Here is a 13427-nt window from a genome sequence, read left to right on the forward strand (position 1 = left end):
GTATTATAGATCACAGTCACTGAACAAAACACATAACAATGCTGAGAAGATTCTCTGCACTATATTCCTGGTACACACTATGCATATGAATGCTGACTTTGAGGGTTTGCATTAATTAAAAGAGAGAATTGATATGCAAATGAATGCTCAGATGCTTTAAGCTTAGAATAAAAAATAATTTATAGATATGTACAACAAGTAGCTTTATTTTTCATCAATAAAATTGGCCCTGAACTTAGCAGTCAATGAACAACTTGTTGGTTGGGTAAATAATCCTAATAACTAAAACATTCTCATAATTAAAACTCTATACACAGTGTCTCTTAGATCTGGTAACTAAGTTTAACACTAAGTTCAGGTAGATCCTTTCAGGGCCAGGAGCATTTTTTCCCCCCACTTTATAGTATGAGGTACATTTTCAATTTTTGATATCTACCTCATCTGCTGCAGCAACTCTTTTTGAAGTGTTATCGGGAGATTTCTGTTTCAGAGATAAATTTGCATAAATATTTTTCTTTGACAAAATAAATACTGTAATTAGGCACCTATATAATATACTTAATACAGTATAGTGTCAAGATAATGTCATAATGTGTATATGTCTGTACATATAATGCAATACAGCATCTGATTAATAGCATAATAGCAATAAAACATATAACAGTAATGAGCAGTCAGATAAGACTAGGGCTAAACGACTTTGGCCACATTGAATGGACAAAGATGGCAGCATCGGCAACCTGCATCACAGCAATTGAAAGTGAATGGGGTGACCTGTGTCATGAAGTCAGAGGGGTTTCCTTACTTGGGCACAGACAAAATCCTCAGTGAGCACCATCTTGTCTTCACTCGCTGTCATGGTGTCTAAGAACAAGTGACAAAACTCTACTATGGCACAGGCACCCATGCATTTCTGAGGGACACACCCCCTCCAGCAGACAATCCCATAGAACCAGCCACACCTGTGTTGTCTCATCAACAGGGGAATTCCTGGCTCCTGTGGGCTATAAAGCCCAGCCAGTTATCTACATCAGTGCTGGGTTATTCTGCTGCCTTGTACACAAAGACTAAGCTGTTGTTTCCAACCTTCTATTGGACCACCTGGATTGTGATCGGTGACTTTTCTTATAAAAGTCTGCCTGTTCTACCTGCCCTCATCACAGATTTGGACTGATCTTAAAGGGGTTATACAGGAAAATACATATATATATATATATATATATATATATATATATATATTTCTTAATTAAAAAATCTTAATCCTTTCAGTACTTATGAGCTGCTGATGTTGAGTTTTTATTTTCAGTCTAAGTGCTCTCTGATGACACCTGTCTCGGGAACTGTCCAGAGTAGAAGCAAATCCCCATAGCAAACCTCTTCTACTCTGTGCAGTTCCCGAGACAAGCAGAGATGTCAGCAGAGAGCACTGTTGCCAGACAGAAAAGAACAACTCAACTTCAGAAGCTGATAATTATTGGAAGGATTAAGATTTTTTAATAGAAGTAGTTTACAAATCTGTTTAACTTTCTGGAGCAAGTTGATATTAAAAAAAAAGTTTTTTTTCCTGGAATAACCCTTTAAGTACTCTCTACCCTTGCAAGTACTGTGTTTTGTCCTTTATTGTTTGTTTATTTTTACTTGCTATTTTGATTTGTTCCTGCCGCTGGATATCATACTAGAATAAAGGGAAGCCACTTGCCAGGTTACACATGTTGCCATAACCACAAACATAAATCTATCCTGCAACTTGTTTGTTGCAATGTACCGTATATACTGGAGTATAAGCCAAGTTTTTCAGCACGATTTTTTGTGCTGAAAACGCCCCTCTCCGCTTATACTCGAGTGAACTTTCCACCTGTCAATCCCTTTCAGTAGTCTTCAACCTGTGGACCTCCAGATGTTTCAAAACTACAACTCCCAGCATGCCAGGACAGCCATCGGCTGTCCGGGCATGCTGGGAGTTGTAGTTTTGAAACATCTGGAGGTCCGCAGGTTGAAGACCACTGCGCGCTTCGTCATCATCCAATTTTCTACTCACCTCCCCTCGGTAAGAAGGAAGGGTGAGCTGGTCCGGGCCATCTATGCTGCAGGGACCGTCCGGTGGGGAGGGTTAGTCGTTACGGGCTGTCCATTTTCACCAGGAGGCCCTCTTCTCTGCTCTGGGCCCGGCCCCGGTCTAATGACATTGCCTTGACGACGACACATGTCCCTGCACATGAACGTCCCTGTGCGTCGTCATAAAGGCAATGTCACTAGTCCGGGGCCGGCCCGGAGCGGAGAAGAGGGCCTCTCGGTGAAAATGGACAGCCTGGAACGACTAACCCTCCCCACCGGACGGTCCCTGCAGCATAGATAGCTCGGACCAGCTCACCCTTCCTTCCTACCGAGGGGAGGTGAGTAGAAAACTAAAGTGTCTGGATGATGACGAAGCCGATGGCTGTCCGGGCATGCTGGGAGTTGTAGTTTTGCAACATCTGGAGGTCTGCAGGTTGAAGACCACTGAAGAGATTGACAGGCGGTGATGATGAAGGGGGGGGGGGAGTGGTGATGATGAAAGGGGGGGATGGTGATGATGAAAGGGGGGGATGATGACGGGGTGATGATGACAGGGTGATGATGACGGGGGTCTGGATGATGACATGAGGGGGATGATATATTTCCCACCCTAGGCTTATAGTAAAGTCAATAACTTTTCCTGGGTTTTTGGGGTGAAATTAGGGGCCTCGGGTTATATTTGGGTCGGCTTATACTCGAGTATATACGGTAGTCACATTCACTTTCATCATTTGCGATATACTGCTATGTAGGCAGCCCAACATTGTCATCTTTGGCCATATGATATGTCAAATAGTGTTTAGATGTAAATTACTTTAAAGGGGTATTCCAGGCAAAAACTTTTTTTTTATACATCAACTGGCTTCGGAAAGTTAAACAGATTTGTAAATTACTTCTATTAAAAAATCTTAATCCTTCCAATAGTTATTAGCTTCTGAAGTTTTCTGTCTGACTGCTCAATGATGATGTCACGTCCCGGGAGCTGTGCATGATGGGAAAACATCCCCATAGGAGCTGCACAGCTCCTGGGACGTGATTCATCAGAAAGCAGTTAGACAGAAAACAGCAACTCAACTTCAGAAGCTAATAACTATTGGAAGGATTGAGATTTTTTAATAGAAGTACTGTATTTATCGGTGTATAACACGCATTTTTTAGGCTAAAATTTTTTGCCTAAAGTCTACCTGCGTGTTATACGCCGATAAGCCGCTGCAGTTCAATGATTTAAAGTGGGCGCTTTAAATCAAGGAAATGCAGCGGCTTTGCAGGTGCAGAGACTGCCAGCGCTGCCGGCTTCTCTGCACCTGCCTCTCCTGGGGTCTAGAGCCCTGCTGCTGCCCCTTCTCTCCCGCTGGCTATCGGTGCCGATGCCCGTTCTCTCCCCCTGACTATCAGTGCCAGCGCCCCATTGCCGGCGCCGATAGCCAGGGGGAGAGAGACGGCGCCGGCAATGGGGCAGCGCCGACAGACAGGGGGAGAGAACGGGCAGCGGCACCCATTGCCGGCCCCGTTGCCTCCCCCATGGTGCAGATAGCCAGCGGGAGAGAAGCAGTGGCAGCAGGGCTCTAGACCCCAGGAAAGGCCGGGGGAGAGAAGCGGGCAGCAACGGCCTCTCTCCCCCTGCCTTTCCTGGGGGTGTATCGGGGTATACGCATGCACACACACACGCACCCTCATTTTACCAAGGATATTTATGTAAAAAACTTTTTTTACCCAAATATCCTTGGTAAAATGAGGGTGCGTGTTATAGGCCTGTGCGTGGTATACCCCGATAAATACGGTAATTTACATATCTGTTTAACTTTCCGGAGCAAGTTGATATATAAAAAAAGTTTTGGCCTGGAATACCCCTTTAAAGTACCCAGATATATTGGGTCACATATTGCCTTTAGAAATACAGCCATAAATAAATCAGATACTAAGGTTCATATTGACCAGTTATCTCAAACTGTGGCGTTCCAGATGTTACAAAACTTCAACTCCCAGCATGCCCAGACAGCCGTTGGCTGTAGCCAACGGCTGTCTGGACATGATTGGAGTTGAAGTTTTGCAACATTGAAAGGGCCACAGTTTGAGATAACTGATATAGACCCTAAGGGGGAGATTTATCAAAACCTGTCTAGAGGAAAAGTGGCCCAGTTGCCCATAGCAACCAATCAGATCACTTTCATTTTTAAAAAGGCCTCTGCAAAATGAAAGAAGCGATCTGATTGGTTGCAATAGGCATCTTTTCCTTTGCACCGGTTTTGATAAATCTCTCCCCTAGATCTCTAGTTTTCTAAAGTATCTTAAAATGTAAAAAAAAATAGTATGACATATTGTCAAAATCAGAAGTACCATACATTAACAATAAGTCACAAATGAATAGTGTCATAAGCTGACAAAAGACATTTTGCCATAGAGCACCATGAAAAGTACTGGCATACAATGTCAAATAAATAGGGACGTACTATCTATTAAACCAGATTAGTATATATTGTGTGAAAAAAAAAACCTGTAAATAGTTAAAATAGAAAATAGTTCTGTATAGCATGCAGACTTATATATAAAACCTCAATAAATAAATATTGTCATAAAACATCCAGAGAAACAGTGTAATTGGAGAGTAGATAGAGATTTGCCAGGTACATGTTTTTCAAAGAACAATGAATTTTTAAAGATTTGGTCATTTTTAGATCATTCTAAATGTCAAACAATGTCAATGTTATTAGAATATACACTGAGCAGATAATAAGGGTACACAGCACCCAGATAAACAACACATACAGTGAGTCCTTACAAAAAATGCATACCACATCCAGATAACTATTGTATACATTAATCATAAAACTAATATAGTACCCAATTACAGAATGCTTTATAGTGTAAAGAATAGTGCCATACACTTGCCTAAAACACCTACCGGTATGTTCATAATAGATTGTTGTGAAAGTTATCATTTTCTTAGTAATGCCAGTTATATATACATTGATTTTTGAGAGTATGACATGTGATTATCCTGCTACAGTACATCTATTCTAAATGTCAGCTTGGCTGAATTGCTACAGATGAATGGGTATCCTGGGGATGAAGAGGAAAACAAATATCAGTTCACCTGGGCATGTTGCTTTAACAGTGCACAAAAGTTCCATTAAGCCAGCATTTAGTGCATAAAGTCCAAAATACTTGGTATCCTTTAAAAAAAGCCTCAGATGCAAGGTACAAAAACACAACTAGTCTACGAGTAAGGATCGGCTGATCGGAAACACATTAGTTCAGTGCATTTCTCTTGAGGTTTTTTTTTTAAAGTTTATTGTTAAGAGACACGTATCTTCTTGTGCCAAGAGCACCAAATGTACATTTTCTGTTCATGCATACTGCACTGCGCCAAGTGTTCTTGCTGAATTTCAGTATCAGTCTAGCCTAGGCATAAATATACATTAAAGATGTTTGTGCAGCTTTAGGGTCTATTCACACGTACAGTATTCTGCGCAGATTTGATGCATAGGATTTCAAGCTGTGTTCAGTCATTCAGTTTACATTGAAATCTGCTGCAGAAAATCCTGCGCATCAAATCTACGCAGGATACTGTACTTAAGGAATATTGTATAAGACTTCATTGCCTGTAGCTTGCCCAGACATCCTCTCTGCCCATAGAAGTGTCGTTATAAGAACGTACAAACCCGTGCAAAACATACTCCTGAGACTACTATATAATAAAAGACACATAAAAGAGAACCAAGCCCACCTACTCAGGTAGCACACTATTAACAAAAGAAAGAAAATACGGAGGGTCCAGCACTTTGTTGCAAGCAGCTTTATTGAAGATACATCACACCATAAAAACGGCAGTCAGTCAGACGTGTTTCGAGCGCAAACGCTCTTCCTCGGTGACCTTGGTTACCGAGGAAGAGCGCTTGCGCTCGAAACATGTCTGACTGACTGTCGTTTTTATGGTGAGATGTATCTTCAATAAAACTGCTTGCAACGAAGTGCTGGACCCTCTGTATTTTCTTTCTTCCATTTTGGATGTCTTGCTGGGCACTGGTCCGGGCATCGTACATCAGGGAAGGTGAGCTGGATCATTCACTTGTTTGTTGCAGCACACTATTAACACATTGTTTAAAAACTCCTTTAAATGAAATGTAAAGAAATTCTTACAAGTACTACCTGGCAAATATAATTTGACATTTCTGAATAAACAAAAATCCATTCTCATCTCGTTTTTAGTGTGAAGGTCATTGTGACCCAGTGATTCGTGTTCCAGGTTTGTCCCCAGTTTTTCGATTTTGAGTTATTTATAAAATTTGTTGCTATGTATTTAAATGTATTCCTAGTTTATGTACACAATGTGAGAGAACATAATCTACAGAAATCAAACAAGAATGTTCACTTGGCACACTGATCTATCAGCTCTCGTACTTCGGGCTCTCATGCTGTTGAAATTGCTTACTGAATGGGCATGTCTTTTTTATGAAACAGATTATTAGACCATATGTTAGATTATAGAAAAGGGAAGCTCAGTAAACATTTTGTCACCGTGTTCCATATGTGAACTTCCTATACCAACATTCTAGTATTTCATGCTGCACTTTACAGTATATCACTAATGTCCAATTGATAAGAGTTTTATTTTTTACTGTGTATAATATATAGAAAATAGAAAACATTCAAGTCTCATAGTTAACAAAAGTGGGTTCCAAATTTCATATGCATCTTAAAGCGTACCTGTCAGATCCCACACACAAAAATAATACCTCTTATCATTTGCTCACAGTGTTAGAAATCCCCTCAGGAGAAGGGAGTGTGTCCGTGATTGTGGGAGGGGATTGGTGTGTCTGCTTATGTATCCTTGTCCATGAGTCATCTCTTGTCCATGAATCATGGACTAGCTAATGCTGCTGGAGGACTGGTTAGTGCCCCAGTAGGTATGGAGACCCCTAGTGGTGGGATTTTCAGGAGCTGTTTTCTTTATTAAATAGTAAATAAAAAGTTTAAACAACAATATTACAAAAGGTCTTTGATTTTAAATCAGTAATAACATATAAAAAGCTTTTGGATCTGACCATACCCAATTTAAAGGAGGATTAAAGGGATTATCCAATGACAACTTTTTTTTTTTTTTTTTAAATAAATAAATAAAAACATGCCTCCCTCCCCGCCAGGCTCCAGTATCAGGGCATCCTGCCTGCAGTCACTGACACATCTTGGAGCTGCAGTTTGCATGATCTGTAGCTAACAAAGCTCAAAGTGCCACTGCGCCAACCACTGGCTGACAGACAATGGGAGACAGGAAGAGGAGTAGTTACTATAAAAAAAAATAAAAAAACATGCCTCCCTCCCCGCCATGCTCCAGTATCAGGAGAGATATAAAAGAAAAAACTATGTGCGCTCCTAGTGCAGGCGATTTAGGGTAATAACAACAATGTGCATCAAAAAAATGAGAGGCTTACCAGATGGTGTTGTGCTCAGGGCACAACACCTCGGAGTGGGCGAAAATAAAGTTCTTTGTTTTACACTGAGGACGGCTGCCTTGCATCTTTCCTGGGAGGTGAAGCGCTGTATGGAAAGTCCTTCTTTTTGGAATTGATCCACGTATTCTATTAGGCTCCAATATCAGGGCATCCTGCCTGCAGTCACTGACACATCTTGGAGCTGCAGTTTGCATGATCTGCAGCTAATATAGCTCAAAGTGCCACTGCGCCAATCACTGGCTGACAGACAATGGGAGACAGGAAGAGGAGTAGTTACTATAAGTAACCAATGAGATTTCCCCTAAATGTTTTCAAAGCACAGATTAAATCTTATTCTGATTGGTTGCTGTTCCAGATGTTCCACTCTTTAAGTCTTCTCTAGTGATGAATGCTTTTAATGGCTTTTTGTGACAGTTCACACAGCACAATATAAAACATATATAATTATCATGTTGTTTTTCAGTGTGTTTCTAATTTTAAGACAAGGGGATTCAGCTTTTAGCTTTCACAAGAAGAAGTCTATTTCCAGTCATTAAAGATTCCAATTTGCCTTCAGCTTTAATTTACTATGCTTTAATAGACTGCAATTAAAAGCTGAATGAGTTCATTCCTTCTCTTTGGCTTATCTACGGCACAGAGATACTTCCACATACCAACAATTCAGTCATCAAAAGTAAATTCATAAGACAGACAAGGGCAATGAACATCAGTCCACACATTGTAGGGTTGTTCATTCCCAACTGTTTAAAATCTTAAAGTCAATATATTGACTACTCTGATTACTAGAATGTGGTATGATATTTATATAGCTACGATCTTAACTTTAAGACTGTCAGTTCAAACTTCTTTACTCCACAATCAGGCAAAGAATAGTACAGCCCTGAGCCCACCCACAGCCACTCTCCCTGCCTATTTGACGATCTACCCTAAATGACATACACCCAACAGGCTGACAGTCCTTATGCTAGATAGGGGGAGAGCATAAAAAAATAAAAAAATAAAAACACAATGCAGGGGTCAGGAAATAGTTTGGATTACAAAAGGTAAACAAGACCACAAACCAGGTAAAAAGGAGGGGATTCAGCTCACATGTGAATTGCAGTCAAAACATAGCTTTTACTAAATCATATTAAAACATGGAACACAAGAAAACAAAACCTAATAGGTGCGTTAAAAACAGAATGCCGACACGTTTCGAGCTTAGGGCAGTCCGTGCTCCAGCAATCTCTCCTACAGCCTGAGTCCTTCTAGCCTGTGTCCATATTGGGTGGTGAGCTGAGCATTTTGTTTTACTATTTTTTCTTCACAAACCAGGGAGCCCACACAGCAGGTAACAGCAAACTGACAAACTGTCAGACAGACAAACAAGGAAAAATCAGACAGGTCAGGTCAAAGCCAAGATAACAGGGAGGTACAGAATCAGATAACAAGAGAGAAGTGAGGTCACAGGCCAAGGTACAAAATCAGGAAAACTACAAGGTACAGAATAGTCAAGGGCTAGCAGAAGTCAGATCAACAAAATAAACAGGCAAGAACAAACACTGGTCATAGAGGTGTGAACTGTAATCACAAGCAAAAGCTGGAGACTGAGCAGGGATTTAAATATACCGCCTATGGGGCTATAAGCTTGTTTATATAATCTGGTTGCAGCACTCCTGTCTACAGATGACTCCAGTCTTCATTGATGTTCATCCCCTATGCATCTAGCACAGGACCCTTGTACTTATTCTTATTTCTCATGAAACAAGGGCCTAGCCCAAAACATTGATACATGCTATACACATTTATTTCAAAACAGCCTAGATTTTCTGAGCACTTACTATTGTAAATGACTAAAAGGTTGGAATTTACTATTCCTATACTTTGTCTGGAGTGCCGATTTATTGTTGTCTCTATAATGTGTTTAAGGTAGTTTAAGTTGGGTTAAATATTTTTTCAGGTTTATGTTCAGTTAAAAGAAAATTTTCACCTAAATTATATTTTTTTCAAATTAAAACCATTTATTTATTGACTTCTCTGTGAAAATGTTCTATGTACAGAATGCTTTTTGGCCTTAGCACAAGTCAGCACCAACCATCACCTATTGACAATGGTAGATCCTGGGATATCTTCCACCCGGTGGTCAGTGAATACTTTTCTGGAATCTATTAATATTGGTGCATTCATAAACACAATCCAAGCATTCAAACAGCATTTCTGTTTTACTATACATTGTTTTTAAAGGTAAATGAAAAATAAGCAAAAATATGTTGTTATGTTTTTCTCCTGCCTGAAGACACCAATTATATTCATTTACAAATGTCAAAATGTTCTACATTGTATCTGAAAACGGAAGAGGAAAATTGTTGACAGAGTTTTAGCTGATCAGAACATAGGAGACAGATGTACAAAGGGTAACACAGCCCCAAAGGGACTTCTCTGCACATAAGTATTACCTATGTGACTGATGAAATGAACATTACTTGTGACATGCTATGTCTGAGATATACATTCTAAGTTACGTCACCTTTCAGAGCTTCAATACTTAAGTTATGTTGGTCTATTAAGAGAAAAAAATAACAACCCAATGATTGTTTTATATTTTTATTTTTAGTCCAACTTATTTTGTACTACAATAAGGTATTAAACCAAATTTCACATAGAGCCATAAGGAGTTTTTTTTTGTGTTCCCTTTTACATGCAAAGAAATTGCATGTTCTATTGCAATACATATTTATAGAAACTGTAGTGGATCCAGCAACTGCTAGACAGAGAAGGATAGAATGACAATATCATGGGTCGTGGCTTTTTGAAAATGTGGGCTCCTTTAATCCTGAGATTTCTAAGACACTTCCTATATGAGTATGGATAAAATGTATTATATTTTTAATTTCTTCTCTGTGCTTTCAATCGCGTACACTCATAAGAAAAAGAAAGTACACTTCCTTCGAATACCAAGGTTTGATGTTTCAGGAGATAATAAAAAACATCTGGTCTTAGAAAGTCTTCAAATTACGTAAATAAAAACTCAGAGGAACAAAAACACATGACAAATTACACTGTGTCATTAATCATTTAAAGGGAATGCGTCACCTAGATTTTTTATTTATTTTTATGATTAGGGACAGATACCGAAACTTTTTTTTTCTAATCTGTTTCTATTTTCTGTCATTTTTTAAATTGAATTGTTTGTGCATTATTTTAGGGGTTGCCATCTTACATGAGCTGAACTGTTTCTAACAGCAATTAGTAATATACTTTACGGCTGGACTCATGGACATAGACGACAATGGACCTGTCCCATTCAGATAATTTGTGACATTTTCAGAGGTAATTCTACAGGGAGGGAGGGACAAATATCATTTTCGTGTTCTCTTGTTTTGCTTCATTGCCTTCACACTACGGAATGTCCGTAGAAAATCTCCATGCGGACATTTCACAAACTGTGGTGTCCACAGAAAGAAGGAACGTGCTCGTTCTTTCTGTGGAAAAGGGAAATCGAAATTTACGTGCCAGAAACATCTGGCACAGAAATTCCACTGTGTCCACAGCGTGGCAGAAAACCATTGAATCCGGTATGTGTGAACATCGCCTAAGAGCTATAACTCTTTTATTTTCCCATCCACAGAGCCATATAAAAGCTTTTATTTTGTAGGACCAATTGTACTTTATAAGGACACCCTTCACTTAACCATCAAATATCCTATAATACTGAAGAAATTTAATTGTGGGGTGAAATAAAAAAAACTACATTTTTTTTATTTACTTTTTATGGGGGGGTGGGGGACATTGTTTGCCATGCATGTTATGGTAAAACTGGCATATTATATTTTGCGGGTCAGTAAAATGGTAGCAATACCTAATTTATATAGCATACAGCCAAGGAGTAAGATCCAGCACTGCACGATCTGCGACAGTTCCCATTCAATATGACAGTGGGATGCAGGCACCTTTAGTAGCAGCCGGGACCGTGCGGGTATGATCCCATGCCACAGCAGCGTTTAGAAACGGCGTTTTACGGCAAGGAGTTAACCCAAATTATTCCTCCTCTTGCAGTTTATAGATTACCAAATTACTGATTTGGGTTTTGAGCAAACTTTTAAAAGAAATTCCCTTAGATGAATATTGGAATAGGGTTGTTACATTTCTAACCGTGCCATCAAATCTAGGTTTCAGTATTTGGCAGTTTTTGCTTAAACAAACAATGCTAAAAAAAAAATAACCCAGATTGAAGGTTTATTTTGTTGTTAATTCAAACAAAACAGATCATTGGAATAAACTGTCAACACCTACTGTATGCCAGAGGCAATGTGCTGACAGAGAAGCATAGCCCAAGAAGCATAACAAAATCCAATGTAGACAGTGTATCTGTTCAAATGCATGATCATAAATAATATAGGTCAGGAAATTCTAAACAATATACTCATCTTAAGATGAGGATGGTGCTAATGTTCTAGAAAGTGACCTTATTTGTTACTAAATTAAGAAAACACTATGAAGGAGATTTATCATTCTTTTCAAACGTATGGCTTTTATATGACAATTTTTTTTAACTAACTTTTGCTAACATGCAACCTATTTATCAAATAGTCCCACGACCTTAATAGATAACTCACACATAAGCGAAACCTGGGAAACCCACTTACAAAGCATTTTTTAAAGCAGAAAAGTTTTCCCTTATGTTAATAGCCGAAGTCCTTTATCTACCCTTTATTACCAGTAGTGTTGCTAGAGAGTGGTGGGGAGGGGGGGGGGGGATGGGCGTACCACATCGGTTGATACCCTGACTGGCCTGCCTGGCACTAAATAGCTGCACTCCAACTATCCCGCAACAACCCATCCACCCTCCTCAGAACTTTCTAAATATTAAAAACATACTATGCCGTACTCTGGAGGCTTTTTTGTTTAATTTTGAGCCAGCATATTGTGACGTTGGTGGGCGCAGTCTTGCGTCGCTGTGCTGAGTCCGGAGTTTACATCAGGAAGGAAGACAGCACAGCACCAACAGGCACATAAACAATAGTGAAGCCACAAAAAAAAAAAAAACGGCTTAGTACGTAACCCCAAAATGTGCATGAAGCTGTATTACTAAAGATTTTTCTTTTATTTAAGGAAACATATTTGTGCCACATATGGGTTATTTACGTAGTCTGTAAAAATTCTTACACAATTATTTTGTGCCTTATTCTATTTTAACACAACATTCATTTTAAAATGTTGTAGGTACGCCAGCATGTAAGTGTCCTAAAATTAACAAGGTGTGCAGTGTGCATTTTCAACCTTAAAATTAATAGATTTTTAAGTTATATAATAAATGTTTTCTATAATTAACATTAACATTAATGTAGTAGCTTCGTTTCATGAAGCAGAACAAGAACAGTTGTTAAAGTGGATGTTAATTTCCTTTTCTGCAGACGTGTGCACTTTCTGTAAGCCAGGTTGGACCTGGAATACATATGCGACTTTTAAATGGAGATGCGACTTTCTTTCTACATAAATAGCGACTATCGCATTTGATAAATACATGACCACTGCAAAGTAAAAAAAAAAATTACTACGTGACAGATTTCAGAAATGTGCTTTGGAATAAGCAAAAATCAAAAAGTCGCAGCATGTATAAAGTCACACGTGCAACTTTTTTAAGCAAAAAAAAATCTAGTACAGAACTTGATAAATCTCCTTCTATTTGTTTAGTTAACACATATTAAACACTCTGTCATGCATGCATTGTACCACAGATATCTTTCTTGCTTGGAAGATGCCCTGTGCTGCCATAGGAGCATTATAGTCCAGTTGTCTGTCTTGGCTGAAATCCTCCCTGTATTGCCATAGGGGCATTGTTACACAGATGTCTGTCTTGTTTGGAACCTGACATTTAATGTTGTGTGTGCATTATAGGCCAGACACCAGTTTTGGTTAAAACCCCCTTTGTTGCACATG

General features: G+C 39.2%; 1 protein-coding gene and 1 long non-coding RNA gene across 4 annotated transcripts in view; one reads left to right on the top strand and one right to left on the bottom strand.

Annotated features, from left to right (window-relative positions):
* The window catches only part of PRR16 (proline rich 16), a 391197-nt gene that overhangs the window by 289723 nt on the left and 88047 nt on the right, over nucleotides 1-13427 (bottom strand). The gene's annotated exons all lie outside the window — the stretch shown is intronic.
* LOC130287662 (uncharacterized) overlaps nucleotides 1-13427 on the top strand; it is a 30605-nt gene that overhangs the window by 1718 nt on the left and 15460 nt on the right. Inside the window, exons 3-4 of the long non-coding RNA XR_008847436.1 lie at nucleotides 6265-6301; nucleotides 10693-10817. This is a non-coding gene — a long non-coding RNA (uncharacterized LOC130287662). The remainder of the gene's footprint in view (nucleotides 1-6264; nucleotides 6302-10692; nucleotides 10818-13427) is intronic.

Source organism: Hyla sarda, chromosome 1 (assembly GCF_029499605.1).
Source record: "Hyla sarda isolate aHylSar1 chromosome 1, aHylSar1.hap1, whole genome shotgun sequence".
NCBI classification, from domain to species: domain Eukaryota; kingdom Metazoa; phylum Chordata; class Amphibia; order Anura; family Hylidae; genus Hyla; species Hyla sarda.